This window comes from Bufo bufo, chromosome 1, assembly GCF_905171765.1.
Source record: "Bufo bufo chromosome 1, aBufBuf1.1, whole genome shotgun sequence".
In the NCBI taxonomy this organism is placed as follows: Eukaryota; Metazoa; Chordata; class Amphibia; order Anura; family Bufonidae; genus Bufo; species Bufo bufo.
In genome coordinates, this window is record NC_053389.1 from 179,476,935 (window position 1) to 179,494,807 (window position 17,873).

At 45.1% G+C, this 17,873-nt stretch overlaps 1 protein-coding gene and 1 long non-coding RNA gene across 2 annotated transcripts in view; both read right to left on the bottom strand.

Annotated features, from left to right (window-relative positions):
- Positions 1-17,873, bottom strand: part of LOC121001626 — a 100,565-nt gene that overhangs the window by 67,779 nt on the left and 14,913 nt on the right. The window lies entirely within an intron of this gene.
- On the bottom strand, positions 1,137-16,711 carry LOC121001634. The gene is made up of 3 exons (XR_005779101.1): positions 16,578-16,711; positions 12,875-12,879; positions 1,137-1,148 (listed from the first exon to the last, which is right to left on the bottom strand). It is a non-coding gene; the product is annotated as an uncharacterized LOC121001634 (long non-coding RNA).

The window sequence follows — 17,873 nt, forward strand, 5'->3', positions numbered from 1 at the left end:
GTACCTCCCCCTCAAGGGCCCCTCCTCCGCGGAGCACAAAACGGTTTCTGAGGGAAGCGTGCGTGGAAGGCTCGGAGCAAGGCAGGAGCATGGACATCTGCGGAGGGAACCCAGGAACGCTCCTCTGGACCATAACCACGCCAATGGACCAAAAACTGCAACCGACCGCGGACCAGGCGTGAGTCCAGGATATTGCTCACCTCATATTCCTCACGATTGCCCACTTGGACCGGACGAGGCCGAGGAACCGAGGAAGTGAAACGATTACACACCAGTGGCTTCAACAGCGAGACATGAAACACGTTGGAGATCCGCATGCCAGGAGGAAGCGCAAGGGCATAGGCTACCGGGTTTACCCTGCGAAGCACTCGGAAGGGACCAACAAAGCGAGGCGCCAGCTTGGGAGTGGGCACTCGAAGGTTGAGGTTGCGGGTGGACAACCATACACGGTCTCCGACCTGGTAGGAAGGAGCAGGCGCTCGTCTGCGATCAGCCTGGAATCTCTGGCGCTGCGCAGAGACCTCAAGGGACTTCTGGATCTGTACCCAAGAAGCACGTAGGACGGAAAGGTGATCCTCCACAGCCGGAATATCCTGGGGAGAGAATACCTCCGGTAACACGGCAGGTTGGAACCCATAATTGGCCATGAAGGGAGACGTCCCAGAGGAAGAGTTCACCGCCGTGTTCCTGGCAAACTCAGCCCAAGGCAGGAGGTCAACCCAATTGTCTTGGTGATCGGAGACATAGCAACGAAGGAATTGCTCCAAGGCCTGATTGGAGCGTTCTGCGGCCCCATTGGACTGAGGGTGGTAGGCCGAGGAGAAGGAGAGATGAATCCCCAACTGGGAGCAAAAGGCGCGCCAGAACCTGGACACAAACTGACTCCCCCGATCCGACACAATCTCCTTAGGCAAACCGTGCAACCGGAAGACCTCCCTGGCAAAAATCGTGGCCAACTCTTGTGCAGAGGGTAACTTCTTGAGAGGAACACAGTGGCACATTTTGGAAAACCGATCCACAATCATGAGAATGACCGTATGGCCTCGGGATGCAGGGAGGTCCACAATGAAATCCATCCCCAGGTGTGACCATGGGCGCTCCCCGGTGGCTATGGGTTGCAGAAGGCCCAACGGAAGGTGCCGAGGGGACTTACTCTGGGCACAAACGGAGCATGCCGCTACATATGCGGCGATGTCGGAACGTAGGGAAGGCCACCAGAACAGACGTGAAACAGCCCAGGACAGCTGATTCTTTCCAGGATGCCCCGCGGTCTTGGAGTTATGGTAGGTTCGCAACAACCGAGTGCGCAATTCCTCAGGCACAAAACATCTGCCGTTGGGTCTCCCAGAGGGAGCACCAGATTGAGCCGCCAAAATCTGCTCACCCAGGGGAGAGGTCAGGCTGGTGCGAATGGCGGCCAGGATCTGATTCGGAGGTATGACCGAAGTCGGAATCGACTCCTCCCTGGACAGCTCGGAGTACTGCCGTGATAAGGCATCCGCCCTGATGTTCTTGGAACCGGGTAGGTAGGAGACCACGTAATTAAAACGTGACAAGAACAGAGCCCATCTGGCCTGACGTGGTGTCAATCTCTTGGCCTCAGAAAGGTAGGTCAGATTCTTGTGGTCCGTCAGGATGAGAACCGGAACCACCGAACCCTCGAGCAAGTGCCTCCATTCTTTAAGGGCCTGCACGATGGCCAATAACTCCCTGTCACCAATCTGATAGTTGCACTCCGCGGAAGACAGTTTCCGGGAGTAAAACCCACAAGGAAGCAGAGGACCCTCTGGTGTTCTACGCTGAGACAGAAGGGCGCCTACTCCCGTCTCAGACGCGTCCACCTCGAGGACAAAGGGCAACCCAGGGTTGGGATGCGACAGAATCGGAGCCGACACAAAGGCGGACTTTAGGGCCTCAAAAGCTCGGATGGCCTCGAGCGGCCAGACCTGGGAATTACTGCCCTTCCTGGTCAGATCCGTGAGAGGCTTGGCCAGCATGGAAAAGTCCCTGATGAACTTCCGATAATAATTGGCGAAGCCCAAAAAGCGCTGCAGGGAACGAAGACCACTGGGCTGGGGCCACTGTAAGACAGCCGAAACCTTCTCAGGATCCATGGAGAACCCCTCAGCGGAAATGATGTAACCTAAGAAGGTTACCTGGGATCGGTGAAATTCGCATTTCTCAAGCTTACCGAACAGCTTGTTCTCTCGTAACCGTTGCAACACTCGTCTGACATCCAGAATGTGGGCCTCCATGGATTCAGAATATACCAAGATGTCATCCAAATAGACTACCACACACTGCTGCAACAGGTCACGGAAAACATCGTTGATGAATTCCTGAAAGACTGCGGGCGCATTGCACAACCCAAAGGGCATAACCAAGGATTCGTAATGACCGGTCCTGGTGTTAAACGCGGTCTTCCACTCATCGCCCGCCTTGATCCTTACCAGGTTATATGCCGCCCTCAGGTCGAGTTTGGTAAAGACCGTGGCCCCTTTAAGGCGATCGAACAGCTCGGAAATCAAGGGTATCGGGTAAGCGTTCTTGATCGTGATGCGATTGAGACCCCTGTAATCGATGCAAGGCCTCAACTCACCGCCCTTCTTTTTCACAAAGAAAAATCCAGCCCCTGCCGGGGACGAAGATTTGCGAATGTGTCCGCGTGAAAGCGCCTCCCTCACGTACTCCTCCATGGCCTCATTCTCCGCTACCGACAGTGGATAGACTTTGCCACGAGGAGGAACGGCACCCGATTGTAACTCTATGGCACAATCGTATGGGCGGTGCGGAGGTAGGGCAACCGCGCGCACCTTATCGAATACATCCCGGTACTCCTCGTATTCAGGAGGCAACAGAGAGTCCGAGGAAGTACACAGCAACTTGACAGACCCATGGATGCAACTAGCCCCACACTGCGGTGACCACGAGAGGATCTCGACCGATCTCCAATCGAAAGTCGGATTATGCTTCTGGAGCCAGGGGTACCCCAAGACCACCGAGTAGTGTGGAGACGAAATAACCTGGAGGCAGACCGACTCTCTGTGAACGGCACCAATGGCTATCCCCACTGGAAGGGTCTCATGAGTCACGTGTGGCGGCAGAAGGGGTCTGCCGTCTATCGCCTCAAGAGCCAGTGGGGAACCTCGAGCCTGCAGAGGAATGGAATTGGCGGCAGCGAACACACTATCAATGAACAAACCACCAGCACCAGAGTCCACCAACGCCTGGGTCGTCACCGAGCCCCCGACCCAGGAGAGGACAACAGTGATCAGTGGTTTGTCAACACGGGAAACCGGGGACGAGGAGACTCCACCCAAGATCTGCCCCCGACAGGATCTCAGGGTACGAGCGTTTCCCGGACGGTTCGGACATGCCAACCGAAAATGCCCACCGAGACCACAGTACATGCATCGGCCCTCGCGTCTCCGGAGTGCCCTCTCCCCCTCGGACAGGCGAGCAAACCCCAGCTGCATGGGTTCACCCCCAGACAAGTCATCCCCAGGAGGCGTGGGAGGAGAGGGAGGCACGGGTGGGACAGCAAACGTAGGCACCAATCTGTTAGAAGACCTCCGCAGGTTCTCCTTAAAGGAAGGTCTCTCCCTGAGTCTGGTGTCAATCAAAATCAGGAAAGAAATAAGAGACTCGAGCTCAACTGGTAGGTCCTTAGCTGCAACCTCATCCTTCAAGGCATCCGAGAGACCATGAGAGAAAGCAGCGACCAGAGCCTCATTATTCCAGCCCACCTCTGCTGCCAGGGTACGAAACTCAATGGCGTATTCAGCTACGGATCGTGAACCCTGTCTGATGGACATAAGGAGCCTCGCAGCAGAGGCAGCACGAGCCGGCACATCGAATACCTTCCGAAGAGAAGCAACAAAACCGGAAAACTCGGCAACCACCGGATTGTTGTTCTCCCATAAAGGGCTGGCCCAGGCCAAGGCCTTGTCCGAGAGCAGCGAGATCAAGAAGCCCACCTTTGATCTCTCAGTAGGAAAGGCATGTGGCAGCAACTCGAAATAAATGCCCACCTGGTTAAGGAAACCTCGGCACTGAGTTGGCTCTCCCCCAAAGCGCTGTGGAAGAGGGGCAGAACCGGTCATACCCCGAAACACCGCAGGCGCAACAACAGGTGTCGGGGTAGACTCTGGCGCAACAACCGGAGCGGCAGTAGGAGCGAGCCCAGGAGCGACAACCGACCCATCGGCAACGGGAGCGAAATGAGCCGTGCGTTCAAGCAGGGTTTGCAACGCCACAGCGAACCGACCCAACAGGTGATCCTGCTGATCAAGTCTGGCAACCAGCGTGGGTAGCGAGGATGGCCCTGTACCGTCAGAATTCATGGCTTGGTCCTAATGTCACGGAACCATGAACCAGACGTACAACAAGAGATAAATGAAAATAAGAAGGCTTTATTGAAAATAAAGCTGAAAAGCAAAAGTCCAAACGGATGGTGAAACCGAGCAGAGTCTTTGCGAAGCCAGAGGTCAGGAACCAGAAGGGTAGTCAGACGAAGCCAGGATCAGGAACCAGCAGGGTAGTCAGACGAAGCCAGGATCAGGAACCAGCAGGGTAGTCAGACGAAGCCAGGATCAGGAACCAGCAGGGTAGTCAGACGAAGCCAGGATCAGGAACCAGAAGCAGCAGCAGTCTTAGAAGCATGTGAACACAAGAGGACCAAGCAAGGAACTGAAGCCACAGACCTCCTATATATATGAGCTAGGCATCCAGCTCCTCCCAGGGGAAGGAGGAGCCGCAGGGTGGAAGGCTACAAGAAACCCAGGACCCAAGATGGCCGCCAGCACATGTCAAACGAAGGAGAGCAGCAAGCAGGTAAGACCATGACACTACATCAGCCTGAATCCTCGCGTCTTCGTCAAAAAACAACTCAACGTGTCTGAAATCCAGTCACCGGAAATCCAATCCTGGTACCAGATGCACATCGGATATTCCCAAGAGCGGATTACCCAGATCCTGGAGCAAACAAGGAAGACCTTGACCAGAGAGCAATTCTATACAAGCCAAAGACCAAAGCGATTTATTTCTGCGATCGTAGCCGCCATAATCTTTGGCGTAGTGGGCACTGTTATTACTACCGGTGTGACAGTTACCGATTCCATCTCTATCAAGACATTGGAACTTGAAGTTGGTTCATTGAGAAGAAACCTATTAAACATTCATGTGGAGATAGAGAATCAAAACAAACCTTTATCGAACTTATATCCTGTTTTGCAGGATCTATGGGAGGGTTGAGTTTGTTGACCATCCAAGTCATGCGTTAGATAAGGTTCTCCAGAAGAACTTTAGCCAAGCTCTGGTTGGAACACTATAAGCCAAGTCTACGCATCGAAGAAGACATATGAAAAGCCCTTTTGAACATTCCAAATACATTCACACTTTATGGAACATTTTTGGAATGAAGGGGGATTTGTTGTACATTTCCATAAGTGTACAATGTATCTGATGATACTATATTCAATATGGATGATCATTGCCTTTAACAGCATGTGATCAGCATGAACCTGAAAAAAAACCAAGATAGGTTCATGGCAAGTTCAATGTGTAAAAAGTGAATATATAGAGAACATTATACTTTTTATTATTGTTTAGAAACATGGATTTATCTGTACTGGTTTCTCTAAACATGTCTGTCTGAGGAACAATGGGTGTTTCATGGCTGAACCATGATCTGATAAGGAAAGATATCCATAAAACACATCTGGTGTGGAATAGATATCTATTCATATATATATATATATATATATATATATAAAAAGATATATATATATATTCCTGTGCGCATTTATTTAGCGTTTGAACTTGTTAATGATTCATATATACTATGCAATATTGATGTATTATAACCAAATATTGTTAATGTATATTTTATACTGTGTGTATCTCACTGAGTGGATATGTAATCTTAGGGGATGTAGAGAGCGTTTAAGTTGAATTTTCCTAAATAGGATCCGTTCAGAGGAGCTGATGTTATTTCAAACATCATTACTCAATAGCTGAGACAGTTAGGGTACACAAACCAGGAGAAAAGTTAAAAGATTTTGTTCTCTTATCTGACCATAAATAAGATGGTCTGTTAACTGTCAAGATGGATCCATGATGTCTGGAAAAGTGATTCTAAAGTGTCGATTTAAGTTGGGAGAGGTCAAAGTTTAAGTTGTGTAATGAAGCCATATATACAGTACAGACCAAAAGTTTAGACACACCTTCTCATTCAAAGAGTTTTCTTTATTTTCATGACTATGAAGGCATCAAAACTATGAATTAACATATGTGGAATTATATACATAACAAACAAGTGTGAAACAACTGAAAATATGTCATATTCTAGGTTCTTCAAAGTAGCCACCTTTTGCTTTGATTACTGCTTTGCACACTCTTGGCATTCTCTTGATGAGCTTCAAGAGGTAGTCCCCTGAAATGGTCTTCCAACAGTCTTGAAGGAGTTCCCAGAAATGCTTAGCACTTGTTGGCCCTTTTACCTTCACTCTGCGGTCCAGCTCACCCCAAACCATCTTGATTGGGTTCAGGTCCGGTGACTGTGGAGGCCAGGTCATCTGGCGCAGCACCCCATCACTCTCCTTCATGGTCAAATAGCCCTTACTTTCAAAGTTTTCCCAATTTTTTGGCTGACTAACTGACCTTCATTTCTTAAAGTAATGATGGCCACTCGTTTTTCTTTACTTAGCTGCTTTTTTCTTGCCATAATACAAATTCTAACAGTCTATTCAGTAGGACTATCAGATGTGTATCCACCTGACTTCTCCTCAACGCAACTGATGGTCCCAACCCCATTTATAAGGCAAGAAATCCCACTTATTAAACCTGACAGGGCACACCTGTGAAGTGAAAACCATTTCAGGGGTCTACCTCTTGAAGCTCATCAAGAGAATGCCAAGAGTGTGCAAAGCAGTAATCAAAGCAAAAGGTGGCTACTTTGAAGAACCTAGAATATGACATATTTTCAGTTGTTTCACACTTGTTTGTTATGTATATAATTCCATATGTGTTAATTCATTGTTTTGATGCCTTCAGTGTGAATCTACAATTTTCATAGTCATGAAAATAAAGAAAACTCTTTGAATGAGAAGGTGTGTCCAAACTTTTGGTCTGTACTGTATGTGTTAATTCTTAAAATATTTGAAATTGTTATGTGATACAACAGTGCCATCAAGTGGTAGATGGGCAGAAGTTTCTAAGGAATGCCATTTAAATGACATCATCCCCATGATTAACATATGTCACACCCACCTTATCTAATTGGAAATCCCTAATCCAAGAGGGATGGGCATAGATAAGGATTAGAATATCTGATCCAGTTTTGGGGATCACTTCACGGAAGGGAATCATCACTTCACACGTCAGGAACGTACCACAGGACGTCACAGATCACAGAACATCTTCACCACTTCCAGTCCTAAGAAAAAGCTCCCTACACCCTAAGGAATTCTTCCAGGGACACACCCGAGACTTGCAGAAAGAAACTGACAGATCTAAATCTTGGAAAGCTGGATCCCTTCTAAAAGCTCTTTATCCCAAAGCCAGGGGTAATGTATAATTTATTTCATTTGCAGTAATTATAAATTGCTCCAATTGGCATATTAGTTGAGACCCCATTATTAGTGGGTCAATAGTGTTAAACAGTAATTTTATGGGAAATTTTAATGAACGTGCACATCATTAGAATTCCTGTAATATTTCTATCAGAGTGGGATCTCTGATCGGATTTTATTATCCGTAGTTAGGCCAACGGGCGTATTTATAAGGTGTCTCTTACTGCCATATTCTTTGATTGAGAATAAGGGACTTTCCACAGATTCATTTATATTGTTTTTTTTGTTGCATTATAATATTTTGATAACCAGTATACTAATCGGTAATAATTTGAGTAACATTTTATTGTACTTGGTGTAGTAAATTAAGTAAGCCTGCCTTAAACTGTGGAGCACCATCTTGTGGTCAATTTTGATATTGTCCTTGTATTAATTTGTATGCCATTTTTACTGTATTTATTTGTAATAAATTATATTTTATATAATTAATTGCACCCTATTTCATTAGCTGCACAAATTAACTTTAGATCTCATCAATAAAAGAACTGGCGTTTATATGTCCGCCAATTACATTTTTCATTTTTCATATTTTATAAAAATATGAAATCATAATTTTTATGATTTCATATCTTATATGAAATAATTACTCAACATCAGTTTATAATCCCCAAATGGATGCAATAGTCGAAAAGGTTCAACAAAACCTTAAAAGGGATGCTCAGAAAAGTGGTGACAGAGGATGGGAAAGACTGGGATTGTCTTTTACCATATCTTATGTTTTCTGTACGGGAGGTGCCCCAAGCATCTACCGGATTTTCTCCCTCGCGCTAGTGTATGGTCGGCACCTTCGGGGTCTTTTGGATATTGCAAAAGAGACCTGTGAGAGTGAGGCTACACCCTAAAAAAGTGTGATTGAACACTTGTCCACTGTTTAAGGGCACAGTGTGTTCCTACCCCAAGGTCGAAACAGGGGGGGGGGGGGATATGTGACAGGACCAGGGGGAAAGTGGTAGAAGGAGTCTACATTTCACCTAGGTTCCTGTCCTATACGTTCTAAAAAGCAGCCAGGGAATTGACAGCAAGGAAAACTAGGTTTTCTCTTTGCAAGGGTTTTGTTAAAAAAAACTGGTTAAAATGGTCTGGCTGCTTGGAGCAGGAAGAGTTGGGTGGGTATTCAGGATAACTGTGGCTAATCACCTTGGAACCTGGGTGTGCTATAAAAGGGGCAAACAGCTCACTAGCTGATCTCTCTGCTCCTGGGAAGAACCCTGCTGAAGAACCGTGTGTTTTGTTGATGGAGCTGGGCACAAGGCTCAGTTTCATGTAGTTAGGGACTACTGCCTGTTTAGACGTAGTGGCCAGACGGCCAGGTATTTCATTTGTTTTGAACTGTTTTTGTTTAATACTTTTATCTGCAAAAGTCAATAAAACTGGCTGAGGCCAGTTGCACCATACTTGCTTGGACTAGACTGTTTTATGTGCCTATAGCGCCCGTCAATCCCAGGAGATGGCGGTCCCATGAGCTAATTCTGTTACAGTGACATATACCCATTTTTGGAGTGAGATACACGTGCACTGCATATGTGACAGGGAAATTAATATAGTTAGTCTGTTAGTTCGGTGGGTGACATATTCCCATTTTTGGTGTGAGATACACCAGCACTTTATACCTGATAGGGAAATTAATATAGTTAATCTGACTGTTAGTTTGACCTGTGACATACACCCCAAACAGAGGATGTGGCAGCAACACCACTACCTCCACCACCGTCGCCCAGCCTGCCCACACTGTCCCATGGAAGCGTTTAGCTGTACTTCCCCCAAACACTGGAGAGAAAGAGGAAGTACCCCCCTACCCACCCGCGTTCCCTGACCCTGAATGCCAGCATTTCAAAATTCCTGGTCTTTGAAATGCTGTCATTCCGTCTGGTGGAGACAGAGACTTTTAAAAACCTTATGGCAGTGGCTGTCCCACAGTACGTGGTTCCCAGCCACCACTACTTTTCCAGGTGAGTCATCCCTGCCCTGCACAACCAAGTAGCGGACAAAATAAGGTGTGCACTGCGCAACGCCATCTGTGGCAAGGTCCAGTAAGCACGGTCAGGGACGTTATATCTCCCTAACAGCACAATGGGTAAATGCAGTGGTGGCTGGGCCTGAGGCGGATAGCAGTTTGGTGCATGTCCTACCACCACCGAGGATTCCAGGACATTTCTCATTGCCTACTGTTACCTCCTACTCCGCTTCCTCCTCTACCACCTCCTCATCCGTACAGTGTAACACCTTCACCACCAACTTCAGCACAGCCAGGGGGAAACAACAGCAGGCTGTTTTGAAACTCATCTGTTTGGGGAAAAAATCCCACACCACGCAGGAGCTGTGGACGGGCATGGAACAACAGACCGATGAGTGGTTGGTGCTGCTGAGCCTCAAGCCTGGCCTGGTGGTGTGCGATAACGGGCAAAATCCCGGTTTGACGCACATCCCTTGCCTGGCGCATGTGCTGAATTTGGTGGTGCAGAGGTTCCTGGAAAATTACCCCAATATGTCAGAGCTGCTGCAGAAAGTGCGGGCCGTCTGTGCGCGCTTTCGTCGTTCTCACCCTGCTGCTGCTTGCCTGTCTGCGCTGCCGCGTAACTTTGGCCTTCCCGCTCACCGCCTCATATGCGACGTACCCACAAGGTGGAACTCCACCTTGCACATGCTGAAGAGACTGAACGAGCAGCAGCAGGCGATAGTGGAGTTTCAGCTGCAGCAAGCACGGGTGAGTCGCTTTGCGGAACAGCACCACTTCACCACCAAGTGGGTCTCCAAATGTTACATTTCCATTGATTTCTATTGATATAAGAAAATGAATGTTTTTATGAATGATTCACAGAATTTATACAGTTCACACTCCAATGAAATATGGCAGGCACAGGTTCTAGAAGATAACTGTCCAGGATGCTGGGTTACGAAAAAATTACAGTTACCTAGTACATCAAGTTCAACCAATTGGTAAAAATAATCAATCGGCACTCTGGAAGATGTGGTGCATATATTATGGGTTGCAGGCACATACACAGGGCTGGCGTCAGCACCCGGCATACCTGAGCCAGTGCTGGGGCCCACTGTTCCTTAGGGAACCCACTCGTTTCCTCACTTCAAAATTGCGATGGCCGCAGTCGCTTTAAACATCACCCGGCTGTGACATATTGCTGCTACGCTGCCTGCGCATTATGTCACTGGCTCACTGCACAGGATCTCCAGGCCTGCAGAGTGTCCATGCGTGAGTACAGTGGGATCAGCATTAATTTACATGGCACAGACAGATTAAATACTGAGGAGGCGGACGGATCACAGCAGGGGCGGAGGCGGAGCTTATCAGCAGAAGACAACATAGCAGCCAAAGAGACCAGGAGTTTTATTATGATCAGGTGACCAGTCACATGAGGGGGCGGGGCTTAGCAGTGTGTGGCGCGGAGCTGGGCTGTGAGGAAAGGAAGTGTGGGTAACTAACTGGTTTCAGACAGACTTGTAGTTCTCTTTGCTGAGCCTTAGTTGCACTGACATGCTATTGCTGAACTGTACTGTCCTCTGGTAATCAATAATGACAGGCTGCTGAGGCTGGACATGCTAAGCCTTGTAGTTCTCTCAGTCATTACTGATTACCAGAGGACAGTACTGGGAAGGAGTTATAAGGGCAGAGAACTTTAAGGCTCAGCATGTCCAAGCTGTCATTATTGATAACCACTGGACTGTACTAGGGAGAGCGTAAGAGCAGAGAACTGCAAAGCTCAGCATGTCCAGCCTGTCATTATTGATTACCAGAGCACAGTACTGATGGATAGTATAGCAGAGATGTTGCACTATTGTATCAAGCTGTGGCTGTACCGGGGGTCTCTCTGGATTACTGTAGTTGTACCATACGCATTTTGGACAAGCTCCTTCAGTGGATCCTACAAGTAATCCATAAACTCATGCTATTTATACCCAAAAACAAGGGTGGAGCGGGCTTCTCTCTGAGGTTCTACAAAAAGGTGGGATGGATCCTCACATTAACATCCATATAGTTATACCTTCAATAAATATACTGATATACTAAAAATATATGTTAAATAAGAACAACTTATATAGTCATTACTTATAGTGAACCAATTATGGAGATATCCATTTGAACATACCAGTCCAGTTCCACTTATTACTGGAAATGCATTTGCGTTTTCTATATAGTGTTGGTATGTTATATACATATGTTTCTTCAAAAATAAAAAAGTAAAATAAAAAGATGCAGAAGATATAAATAAGAGAGGAAATTCTCTCTTCAGATATTGCAGAGCTATACATTCTTGCCACAGGGGTCAATAGATAGACATATTTCAGTTGTTCATCAATATCTCTTTTTTCCTTTCTTAATAAATGGACTATAGAGACTTCAAGTTATACTTCCCCACTAATTGGCATGTATCAGTGAAATATATCCTCAAAAACGCACTTGCGTTTTTAGTGTGGGACGCCGAACACAAGGGATGCACCAGCTGTGAAACGGGGAATTAGGAGGTTCAGCCTAGGAGTAAATTACTGCTCGAACAGAAGACCTACTCCAGAATGCCAACAATGTGGTAAAATTTAACCATTTGCAAGAAATAAAGTCACATTATTTAAACAAATAGCTAAATTACAGTGACAACAATTGTTTAAAGGGAACCCGTCACCGGGATTTTGGGTATAGAGCTGAGGACATGGGTTGCTAGATGGCCGCTAGCACATCCGCAATATCCAGTCCCAATAGCTCTGTGTGCTTTTATTGTGTAAAAAAAAACTATTTGATACATATGCAAATTAATCTGAGATGTGTCCTGTCCCTGACTCATCTCAAGGACAGGACTCATCTCAGGTTAATTTGCATATGTATCAAATCAGTTTTTTTTTACACAATAAAAGCACACAGAGCTATGGGGACTGGATATTGCGGATGTGCTAGCGGCCATCTAGCAACCCATGTCCTCAGCTCTATACACAAAATACCGGTGACGGGTTCCCTTTAAGCTTTTAACTATACTCTCATCCACATCTGATAAGGAACATAATATATATACATCATGAATTATGAACTCTGATTAATAATATCTGGATCAAGTTACCTTTTTATGTTGATAATCATGTGCATTGATTTATGAATGAATCTTTATTACTGTTACACAGGCGCTTCACGCTTTCAATTACTAATGCTGCGGTACCGCAGCGATATCGCCGCCGCTGCTGTTTCACAAGTGACGAGTATGTTCTATGTTCAGGTACTGCGCGATACGCTCCCTGTCCACCTTCCCTGGTGGTAGGTGCCAAAAGAAAACAACAAGGTACACTTTGGCTCTACAACTTCACATCGGTATTTACCTGTTTCTGGGTTCTTGTCTGTTTGCCTGTGTGTCTGGTGTCTTCTTCGTTTTTGCTCCTACGTCCAAAGTGAAGTGGATGTTGGGAGGCTGGACCCTATTATTGGTTTTGCTGAGCCTGCCCCGGCCGGCGGCAATGCTCAGTTTCAAACTCAGCTCGCACGGAGCGCTATGTGACGTCACAGTAAGAGCTACGGATAGCTAGGAGGACCAAAATTACAAACATGGGGGTAATAGTGATGGCACCACATTTAGTGGAATAGAAATAGTGAATAAAGATAAAAGAGGGGGGGACTTTGTTAAAAAAAATGTCGAGAGCAGAGACCCGCTGGATTTTTAATCTGAACACACTGGCACCAGCAGGATTAAATTCAGAAATTGAGCTATTTGCCTTTGAGTGAATAAACCACAAAGTGTAGAAGACATGAGGGGGTTAAATGAAGGAGGAGACATGGCCCTATATAAACAACACCTCGAGTCCAAATCAGTATCCCTGACGAAGAATAACGTTTTATTCGAAACGCGTTGGAGTAATTTTGGTCCTCCTAGCTATCTATAGCTCTTACTGTGACGTCACATAGCGCTCCGTGCGAGCGCGAGCGAGCTGAGTTTGAAACTGAGCATTGCCGCCGGCCGGGGAAGGCTCAGCAAAACCAATAACAATAGGGTCCAGCCTCCCAACATTCCCTTCACTTTGGACGTAGGAGCAAAAACGCTAGACACACAGGCAAACAGACAAGAACCCAGAAACAGGTAAATACCGATCTGAAGTTGTAGAGCCAAAGTGTACCTTGTTGTTTACTTTTGGCACCTACCACCAGGGAAGGTGGACAGGGAGTGTATAAGGATATAATTATCTATTATGAGCATTGATTCATAAATCAAATTGCATATAACATCGGGATTAAGTTAATAATTATTGTATACAATCATGGACATCAATTAGAGAATGAAATGGAATCATGATGAATTGACATTTAAGATAAGATAAGAGCTTGCATAAAATGGCCGCCGCCACCCACCTAACTAAAAGTTCTTTTTCTCTGTCACTGGGCTCAGAGCAGGGTAAAAAGATTGTGCACTGCACCCACACAACAAAATCTATGTAGATCGCTGAGTTCAATTGGAGTTCAGATTAAAGATTCTGTCCTATTCTCTCCCTCACAGCAGCAGCATCCTATCCCTACACTAAGCACAGCAGAGTGACGTGCAGCGCTACGTGACTCCAGCTTATATAGAGGCTGGGTCACATGCTGCACTGGCCAATCACAGCCATGCCATTAGTAGGCATGGCTGTGATGGCTTCTAAGGGCACACAGTTAAACGCTTGTTGATTGGCTGCTCTGCAGCCTTTCAAAAAGCGCCAAGAAATCGCCAAACCCCGAGCCCGAACTTTCACCGAAATGTTCGGGTTCGGGTCCGGGGTCCAAAAATCCTAAAGTTCAGTACGAACCTGAACTTTACAGTTCGGGTTCTCTCAACCCTACTCATTTTTTAAAAGTCGTGAGAGTAGCAATAAACACAGTCTCAAAATTTTTGCACAAAATTTCCTTTGCATTTGTAGTTTTTATAAGTATCCCATATGCATTCCTAGCATTCTGATGGACTCACACATGCCTTTGAATTAAAGGAGTACTAAAGTTTGGGTCTTTTTATTAGACTGTATAACCGGCACTGTTTAGGTTTGCCGAGGCCATGAAACACCCCACAAAGACCCCTTTTGGGAATGACACTCCTCAAAGAATTCCTCTAAGGGTGTTATGACCATCTGGAAATCACAGGTATTTCATAGAATTTATTAGAATTTGGCAGTGAAAAATAAAATTGTTACATAATTTCTTCGAACTATGGCAGTAACATAGAAACATAGAAACATAGAATGTGTCGGCAGATAAGAACCATTTGGCCCATCTAGTCTGCCCAATATATCTGAATCCTATTAATAGTCCCTGGCCCTATCTTATATGAAGGATAGCCTTATGCCTATCCCATGCATGCTTAAACTCCTTCACTGTATTTGCAGCTACCACTTCTGCAGGAAGGCTATTCCATGCATCCACTACTCTCTCAGTAAAGTAATACTTCCTTATATTACTTTTAAACCTATGCCCCTCTAATTTAAAACTGTGTCCTCTTGTGGTAGTTTTTCTTCTTTTAAATATGCTCTCCTCCTTTACCGAGTTGATTCCCTTTATGTATTTAAAAGTTTCTATCATATCCCCTCTGTCTCTTCTTTCTTCCAAGCTATACATATTAAGGTCCTTTAACCTTTCCTGGTAAGTTTTATCCTGCAATCCATGTACTAGTTTAGTAGCTCTTCTCTGAACTCTCTCTAGAGTATCTATATCCTTCTGGAGATATGGCCTCCAGTACTGCGCACAATACTCCAAGTGAGGTCTCACCAGTGTTCTGTACAGCGGCATAAGCACTTCACTCTTTCTACTGCTTATACCTCTCCCTATACATCCAAGCATTCTGCTGGCATTTCGTGCTGCCCTATTACATTGTCTTCCCACCTTTGAGTCTTCTGAAATAATTACTCCTAAATCCCTTTCCTCAGATACTGAGGTCAGGACTGTGTCAAATATTCTATATTCTGCCTTTGGGTTTTTACACCCCAGGTGCATTATCTTGCACTTATCCACATTAAATTTCAGTTGCCAGAGTTCTGACCATTCTTCTAGTTTTCCTAAATCCTTTTCCATTTGGCGTTTCCCTCCAGGAACATCAACCCTGTTACATATCTTTGTGTCATTAGCAAAAAGACAAACCTTACCATCGAGGCCTTTTGCAATATCACTTATGAAGATATTAAACAAAATTGGTCCCAGTACAGATCCCTGTGGAACCCCACTGGTAACATGACCTTGTTTTGAATGTTCTCCATTGACTACAACACTCTGCTGTCTGTCACTCAGCCACTGCCTAATCCACTCAACAATATGGGAGTCCATGCTCAATGACTGCAGTTTATTGATAAGTCTTCTATGTGGGACAGTGTCAAAAGCCTTACTAAAATCTAGATATACGATGTCTACTGCACCTCCACCGTCTATTATTTTAGTCACCCAGTCAAAAAAATCTATAAGATTTGTTTGACATGATCTCCCTGAAGTAAACCCATGTTGTTTTTCATCTTGCAATCCATGGGATTTTAGATGTTCCACAATCCTATCCTTTAATAGGGTTTCCATTAATTTGCCTGCTATTGATGTCAGACTCACTGGTCTATAGTACCCCATATGTAGTCATAAACAGCTGTTTGGGCACACTGCAGGGATCAAAAAGGAAGGACTTCAATTTGGCTTTTGCAGTATGTGTTTTGCTGGAATGATTTTGTAAGAGAAATAACATTTTTATTTTTCTATCGACTGAGCTGTGTGAGAACTTATTTTATGGAAGATGAGCTGTAGTGTTTTTGGGTATAACGTTTTTTTTAATCACTTTTCTTTCAACTTGGTACTGCCTAAAAGCTGTAATTCTGTTGTTTGATTTTAATATTCATTATTTATAGGATACACCATGAGCAATACATACCATGGTAATGTTATTCTGTGGGTTGATACAATTACGGTGATACCAACTAAGTTCATACAGTTTTTCTATGTCTATTATTGCATAATTAAATCACTCTGCGTCTAGAGGAATGAAGGTTTTTACACAAACATAGAAAAGGATTCTTTACGGTAAGAGCAGTAAGACTATGGAACTCTCTGCCTGAGGAGGTGGTGATGGTGAGTACAATAAAATAATTCAAGAGGGGCTTGGATGAATTTCTGGAGTGTAATAATATTACAGGCTATAGCTACTAGAGAGGGGTCGTTGATCCAGGGAGTTATTCTGATTGCCTTATTGGAGTCGGGAAGGAATTTTTTCCCCCTTAAGTGGGGAAAATTAGCTTGTACCTCACAGAGGTTTTTGCCTTCCTCTGGATCAACTTGCAGGATAACAAGCAGAACTGGATGAACAAAATTATTTTTTCAGCCTTATATACTATGTTACTATGTTACTATGTGTTGGGGCTTTTACTTTGTGGAATGAGCTGTAGTTTACATTGGTACAATTTCAGGGTACCTATGGCTTTTTTTTACTTTGTACTCCATTTGTTTGGGTGGGAAGGTGGCCACAAATCAGCATTTGCTGTTTGCTGTACTGTATACATGCTATGTTACTATACTGGACATGCTACTATGTTGGGCAGCTGAACTATTACAAAATTTCTTATTAGTTTTTTTTTTTTTGTTTTATTGCTTTTGCACCATAAAAGCACCATATTCTAAGACCTTTTATTTTTTCATCAATACATTAACATAATTATTGAGAATTTGAATAATCAAAAATTCGATTCGGCCGGTTCATTGAATTTTCCGAAAAAATTTGGTTCAATCCGAATTTATTTGTGGCAAATCACATTAAAAAACTTCTATTTCCTGGCTGCAGAGAGCCTTTATAGTGGTGTAGAACACTGTGCCTTTGGAGTCTGCTGTGGTAGTGAAATAATACTGTGAGTCAGTATGACATGTAGATCACTGCACACTTCACTTATTTGGGTAGTTACGGGGCCAAAACTGACCAAATAACTCACGTGTGAACTCAGCCTTGCAGGTCAATGTTAGCGTCAAGAAGAAGCGCACTCCTTTTACACCGTCGTCAGCTGATTCCACATAGATGTCTACAGAACCTGTTCTATTAAACGCTTATACAAGTAGAGCCCCCCCCCCCCCCCCGACAGAATGGAGTGGGTGTCAGCAATACGTTTGTGTTGACATCACTGATTATTTTGCCCTTCCTCTGATCCAGTAGAACAATAACCCCCCAAGAAAATCGATCCTGTCTGTAGAGCATCCGCCTTCACTCGGTCAGCATTTGGTCAGTAATCCATCCGTATTGCTAAAGCCCAAAAAAAAAGGAGTGGATCCAAAACAGA